This window comes from Hipposideros armiger, unplaced genomic scaffold (assembly GCF_001890085.2).
Source record: "Hipposideros armiger isolate ML-2016 unplaced genomic scaffold, ASM189008v1 scaffold_23, whole genome shotgun sequence".
Classification (NCBI taxonomy): Eukaryota; Metazoa; Chordata; class Mammalia; order Chiroptera; family Hipposideridae; genus Hipposideros; species Hipposideros armiger.
Window position 1 is genome coordinate 1,325,849 of NW_017731373.1, and position 7,782 is coordinate 1,333,630.

General features: G+C 41.2%; 1 protein-coding gene across 1 annotated transcript in view; it reads right to left on the bottom strand.

Moving 5' to 3' along the window:
• HECW2 (HECT, C2 and WW domain containing E3 ubiquitin protein ligase 2) overlaps positions 1-7,561 on the bottom strand; it is a 360,649-nt gene extending 353,088 nt beyond the window's left edge. The window contains exon 1 of the mRNA XM_019635678.1: positions 7,491-7,561. The gene's annotated coding sequence lies outside the window, so the exon portion shown is untranslated. The remainder of the gene's footprint in view (positions 1-7,490) is intronic.
• Between the last annotated feature and the right edge of the window lie 221 nt (positions 7,562-7,782).

Here is a 7,782-nt window from a genome sequence, read left to right on the forward strand (position 1 = left end):
TGGTGCCAACTTGGGCCAGTGAAGCAACGTCCTCCACAACTAGACTGAAGAACAAAAGGACAGCAACTTGTCTGTTCCCCTTCCCCCGATTCCCCAATAAAAATCTAAAAAAAAAACCAAAAACAAAAAATCCTATTAAGAGGGTAAAAAGACAGCCCACAGAATGGGATAAAATATTTGCATGTCATATACCTGATGAGGGATCAATATTGAGAATATAGAGAGAACTACTAAGTCAATAAAAAAGAAATTCACTTCAAAAATGGGCAAAAGACCTGAATAGACATTTCCCCAAGAATGTATTTGAATGGCCAATAAGCACGCGAAAAGATGCTCAAAATCACTACTCATTAGGAAAATGCAAATCAAAACTATAATGAGATACCATATCACATACATTAGTATGGCTACTATTACAAAAATAGAAAACAATTATTGGTGAGCATGTGGAGAAATTGAAACACTTGTTCTCTGTTGGTGGAAATATAAAATGGTGCAGCTACTATGGAAAACAGTATGGCTGTCCCTCAAAAAAATTAAAAATAGAATTGCCACATGATCCAGGAAGTTCACTTCCAGTATATGCCCAAAAGAATTGAAAGTAGGGTCTCAAAGAAACATCTGTATACCCATGTTCACAGCAGCATTGTTTACAATAACTAAAATGTGGAAACAACCAACGTGTCCATTGACAGATGAATGGATAAGCAAAACGTGGTATTAACATACAGTGAAATATTATATAACCTTGAAAGGGAAGGAACTTCTGCAATATGCAACATGAACGAACCTTGAGGACATTATGCTAAGTGAAGTAAGCCAGTCACAAAAAGATGAATACTGTATGATTCCACTTATATGAGGTACTTAGAGCAGTTGAAATCACAAAGACAGAAAGTATAATGGTGGTTGCCAGGGCCTGGGTGGAGGGGGAAATGGGGAGTTATTGTTTAATGGGTATATATATTTAGTTTTACAAGATGAAAGAGTTATAAGGATGGATGGTGGTGATGTTTGCATAGCAACATGAATGTATTTCATACCACATAACTGTACACTTAAAAATGGTTCAGACAGTAAGTTTTATGTTATGTGTATTTTAACACAAGAAAAGTAAATTAATAAATAAAATTAACTGAAGCAAGAGTCCCTGGCCTAACATATCCACCAAAGCCTGGAAAGGGCAAATATTTTGAGACACGCATCTATGGCGCTGTGGGCCTCTCTGATCTCTGTCTGCCTTCTTCTCCCATGACCCGCTGGAGCTGGAAGAGATGTCCTTCTTTTGTGTCCCCTTCCTGTCTACCTGGGATTCCTTTGACTAGAAGCAGAGCCTTTGAGGTGCCCAACGCCTTTATAACATATGCTCCTTCCCAAACCCAGCCTCATTACTAAGCCTCAATGAGGCCAGGTTGGTAGAAAGAAGTGAGCTTACCAATGAGGGAAATTAAATCAGGAGGCAATTTAAAAATACTGCAATTGTATTATTAGCAAAGGATATTAAACTTTTCAAATAACTTCAACATATAATGTCTCATTTGAGAAGTAATTCCGCTATTATCTCAACATAATAGGTGGGAAACTGAAGCACAGAAAAACTAAGTAATTTGCCAGGATTAGCATCAGGCCTCTGACCCCTCATTTAGTGTTATTTCCACTATCGTGTGTTGTCTCTTTGGTTAAATAAAATAAAATAGCTTTTAAATTACTTGTTAAAGTTTTATTTCCTTAAAACACCTAAAATTAATCTCACTCTCACTCAATTCACTCATTAGCTCAAATCGCTTTTGTATTAGTTTCAATAGTTTGCTAGCTTCTTATTTTCTTAGTGTTTTCATCTCTTCAGCATCTTTCTTAATACTGCTACCCCTTATAGCATTTTCAACAATATATAGGAAGAGCGCCAAATTGCTTGTCAAATAAATATATATCTTCACAACTTCTTGAGAGAAAAAGCCAGATAAATTTAAAAGTTATGGAAAAAGGTTCCCCAAGAAGATCATATTTTGGTTATGTAACTAAGAAATACCATGAATGTTCCAAAAATCCAAAATGTATACTATAGCTGGAATTTTTTTCTTGATGAGCAAATATGTCAGGTAAACGCAGCATTTCCACTTGGTTCAAACTTCCAACCAAAACATGATTGTTTGGGGAGAAGGCTGCAGGTGATGCTATAGCCTTTGGACAAAGAAAAGACATATTTCCGAGAAGCTATGTCATTATTGAAACTTGTGCCAAGAAGTTTATGTTGTGATTGAATTCCCAGTCACACAGAGGTAACACATGATTCAGCAATTAACCTAAGAAGACTTAAAGTGAAACAGAAGAACAGAAAATACATTGTAAAATTAAAAAGCAAGGATGAGGCTTTAGAGAAATAACATAAAATATATTAAAAGTTTAATTATGGTGCCCTTTTAAATGCTATTCTTGCCCCTTGTCCTGGAGCTAATGTTATACCACATACAGCTTGTCATTTTATACTGGTTTTCTCTGTATGCCAAGCCACCCCCTCTAGAGACCCATGTGCCAGCCTTCTCTGCCTTATTTTGTGTCCTGGGAGACAGACCCATTTGGACTACACACAGGATTCCTTGCACCCTGGCATTGGAGAGGACTGGAGGGTGGGAGGAAATTGGGGTTGGAGTATTTTCTCCCCAACTCCCTCCTTGATTTGATGATGCAGTTATAGCACCCCTGCTTTCAGGCAGCCCCCCTGCCACTCCTCCAGACCTCACTGGATCCCAGGACATCAGTGCCTTTCCTTATCCCTTTGTGCGTATAGATAGTAGCAGTTTCTGACTGTTGCTGGTCCTTCGGTGCCTCAACATTCCTTGTTAGTTTTCTTAACTCTGCCCATGTGTCTATGACTAGACTTTTTGTGACATTCTGTACAACATTTCATCTTGGCATGCCTTCTGTTTCCTTCTGGGCTCCTCACTGGCATTCTTTTCCAGGATATTTACACTTTGAGAAATGATGGATTTAGACACAATTAGACGTATATTTAAAGTAAAAAATCTTTACACTTTAGATCAATAGAGTTCAGGTCACTAGAGCTCAGGAAAATTGCCATCAGGTAACTTCAAACCTAGATTCATTGAGTTTATATTTCAGTTTTGAAAGTTCAAAAAATTTCAATTTTATCAGTTCACCTGGAGTGAGAGTCCCAGGGAATCCATTCATGACAAACAAACTCATAGGACACTGAGTTATGTTTCCAGGTTTCCATTTATTCACTTGCAGAAGGAAATCTCTGGCAATGTTAGGTCATCAGCTTGGAGTTTTTCTTTCTGGTGGATAATTATTTAGAGTCTCAAATTACAAATCAGACATTTGCATCATTGTGAGCACAGAGTTAGAACTAGATGATTAGATAGTTTTAATGGCTTTTCCCATGAATTTATTTAGGCAAAATGAATTGTTCTTATACACTCTAAGTATATGCCTTCATGAACAACAAAAACCAACAGTACTTACATGGAATGCTATAAAGTAATGGGAATGAACAAGTTACAACTAAATAACAATATGAGTGAATCTCACAAGTTCAATGTTGAGTGAAACGCAGATACAAAAGAGCATATATTGTATGATTCAATTATATAAGTACCAAACAAGGAAAGCTAATCAATGCCATTTAGAAATCAGGATACTTGTTACCTTGAAGTGTGGGGAAGTTAAACTGGAAGAGAGCCACAAGGCGGGATTCTGAGAAGCTCAGATTCTGTTTATTAATCTGGGTGCTGGTTACACATGTGGATTAGTCTGTGGAAATTTATCAAGCTATACTTTCATAATAAGGGGGCACTTTTTTTGTATTTATATTACACTTCAATAATAGGTTTTTAAAAAGTACCAGTACCACTTCTAGAACTATAGCTTGCCCTCTTTTGGACAATACTATAGATCCACTGAATAANTGTCCCGAGGTTATATGTATATATAATTATAGTTGACATACAGTATTATTCAACATCAGTTTCAGAAATACAATGCGGTGGTCAGGCCTCTACTTCAACTATGAAGTGGACTCCCCAAAAGGACATGGGTCCATCTGGCCCCCTAACAAAATATATTCTTAAGTGTTACAAGTTTTCTGTCTTTTTAAATTACGGTGTACCAAACCTAGTTGACTCCTTATTTTCATAGTGGCTATGATTTATTTACTTAGTATATGATTCAGCGATGCCCTTAGGAGCTATGTAATTATAAAATGCTTTTGCCTCTACACGAAATAGCCTCTGGTCACTATAGTTTTTGTTGTTGCTGTACTTTAAGAGTAACTTTTTCTTTAGAATCCCATGTTTCCTACCTATCACCTTTTCTTTCCTTGATAATCTCAGCTGGGGCCGCGAATCGAACCAGCGACCCTCTTGCTCAGAGCTCGCATTCTTGAGCAAGCTCTTAACCAACTGAGCCACTCGGCCGGCCCTGATAATCTTTCTTATCTCATTCTAATTTCCTGCTCATAGTCTGATATGGAATTGATAGACTAAATAACTATACTCATTAGGGCTTTGTTTAAAATGGGTTATGGGATGGAGGAGGTTCAGTGAATAATACAGGTGAGCTTTAGTACATACATTTTATGGCATCTACTTTGGTTGCTCAGAATCCTTTCTCGTTGTCTTCCAATTTCTCACCTGTTACAAAAAAGGTAAAAAGCTCTGGTTTCTCCCTTTTATATATTCTGTAACTAAATATTTAGTAACCACTTATTATAAACCAGGCACTCTTCTAAGTGCTGAGGATTCAGAAGTGAAGGGATTAGACAAAAATCCCTACCCCTGTGAAGCTTATGTTATGGGATAGGGAAGGAGAAGTCAAATAATAAGCAAAATGTGATAGAAAGTGTTAGTATTTACAATACCCATATGTGCCTCTCCATTTTCCAGTCTCCTGTCCATTTAGGATAGCCATGTGACTACTTCCGGCGAATAGAATTTAAGCAGCAATGATGGATGTCACTTCTGGCTTTGAGGATAAGAATCAATGTGACATCTCTCATTCTCTTCACCTTCACTGGAGACTTAAAAAGGCCATGTATAGAAATTATGTCATCCCAAGATGAAAGGAGCGTGGATTCCTAAACCATCACTTGGAGGAATGCTAAAATATAAAACTGTGATGTGAGCAAGAAATAAAGTATTAAGACACATAGATGTGATGGTTGTTACAGCAGCCAGTATTAATGATCCTGACTACAATGGAAATGGTACCTTGAAATAGGTATCGCTATAATTAAAATATGTGGCATTTACTTAGGAGTTCAGTAGCAAGCAGCAAAGAAACTAATATCGGAAGCTATAAAGATGGTTATAGTAGTCTGCAGTGTCAAAACAATGAAATGTTGCTGCTGTGATAACATAACTTATCTTGTGCCACTGAGTCAGCAGGTCTAAGGTAAGTGATTGGAAAGAATCACTCAGTGATGGAAACTGTTGGTTGCATATGACAAGGTATTACAAGAAAGAGATGAGTTCAGGAAACAAGTTTTCAAAAATAAATGAAAGACAATATAGAGAATCTGGATGTTTGGGTCTTTGCAGAGGTGGAAATGTTGATTGCTTTTTAGATCCCAAATAGCAAAACAAGAGACTTATAAAGGCTTTGGAAGACAAAAGCCTAGTAAAATTCAGCCAGGGAAAAGATCAAGTTTGAGGATGTGGTCAGATAGCTTCAGGGTTACCGTTAAGTTGAGAGATTTAAAACGTATGTTTAGAATAACACTTTGAGTGTAGTTACTGGCACATTCAACCGATTGGAAGCAAAAAAAAAAAAAAAAGAAACCAATCGATGTTAGATAAAATTATGTTACCAAAGAAACTATGAGCCCCGGGCCAGCCGAGTGGTGCGATTGTTAAGAGCTAGCTTGGGACGCCAGAGTGCCCCGGTTAGGATCCCACATATGAGGGCCAATGACACTGCCCTCTACAGCTAAGATGCTGAACAACAGCTCAACCTGGAGCTGGGCTGCCTGTGAGTCTATGGCAACGGCGTAGACTGCAGCCCCTGTGGCAGTGGGTTGCCATGGGCTACTGTGTGTAGCCAGCAGCCAGCGTGAGCAGCCATCCAGAAGCCGGTGACTGATCTGCCTTGCCTGGGAAGAGCGCAATGATGGTGCCAACTTGGGCTAGTGAAGCAACATCCTCCACAACTAGACTGAAGAACAAAACAGACAGCAACTTGTCTGTTCCCCTTCCCCCAATTCCCCAGCGCTGTTCCCATCCCCCAATTCCCCAATAAAAATCTTTTATAAAAAAAGCTCAATCCTAAGTATGGGGTTTGCTAAAAAAAAAAAAAGAAGAAGAAAAGAAAAGATGTTTTACAGTGTTTCCCCATCCCAAGATTGCTTACTATATTATTTTTACAAGCTTCCTTCATTCATTCATTAAAAAAGAGGTAAGTGTTTCAGGGACTAATATAAAGATATGAGTTTAATGTGAGTATATTTGTAATTCCGTTGCAAATGTATTATTACTGTTAATACTTCTATGATTCTTTATTTTGCCTTTGATTTGATCTTACCTGCTTGGTAACGAAAATATTTTTTTTTTATTTAAGAAAAAAAGCCCATCTAGTGAAATTAGTCTGGTAAATTTAAAGAGTCTCTTGAGATTAATTATGTCTTCTAGCCTAAAAAAAGCTCAGTCTCCCAGATTTTGCTTCCAGCCCCAAGCTAGGGCCTGCAAGGGGAGGTGGCAGTGGAGGCTTGTGTGATCATGTGGCAGCAGCTGGGGTGCCACAACCATTCAATGGAGAAAGGATAGTCTTTTCAATAAATAGTGCTAGGAAAACTGGATAACCACATGCAAAAAAATGAAGTTGGACCCCTACCAAAAACAAAACTCTTAAAATAAAACATAGGATGAAGCTTCACAACATTAGATTTGGCAATGATTTCTTAGATATGTCACCAAAGGCACAGGTAACAAAAAATAAAAATAGACAAATTGGACTTCATGTAATTAAATTTTTTGTGTATGCATCAAAAAACCCTATTAAGGGGCCGGCTGAGTGGTGTGTTGGTTAAGAGCTGGCTTGAGACGCCAGAGGGCCCCGGTTCGGATCCCACATATGAGGGCCAGTGACACTGCCCTCTACAGCTAAGATGCTGAACAACAGCTCAACCTGGAGCTGGGCTNTTGTGCCGAGTCAGCAGCGGCGGCAGCGGGGACGCGCGAAGCCATGTCTCCCGCCCGCGCTCGGGAGAGCGCCCGGGGTCCGGGCGCCGCAGGGAGGCTCACGGCCGAGCTCCGCGGCCCCGGCGCGGCGCGGCCCGGCAGCGTCCGGCTCCCTGCCGCTCGCTCTCCAGGCGCCGCCCGCGAGGAGCGCGTCGGCCCGCCTGCTTCTCTCCCTCTCGCCGCTCGCTGCTGGCTCGCCCGGCCTCCCTCCCACCTTCCTCCGGCCGGGCGGGCCCAAGCGCCCACTCCAACCCTTGCGCCCCGGCAGCCCTCGGAGGACCAAGGGCCCGGCCCGCTCACCTCCGGTGGCGCCGGCGCCCCTCCCGCTAGACGCCTCGGCAGCATCTGCCCGCACCTCCCTGCGGGTCTCTTGGCTGGGAGCCTCCTGCACGTCGGGGAACAGGGAAGGGGGGGACCGGAGGGACCGCCAGACCTTAGCCAGCTGGACCTTCCTGAGGAAGGTGCGGGAGAGCGGGGAGGGAGCAGCTGGGCGGAGGACGAATCCCGAGGCTGCGGAGGGGCCCGAGCTGCTCTCCTGCGACGCCGAAGGACAGGAGGGTTCTCAGAGGCGCCGTGGAGGAGGGAGGATACC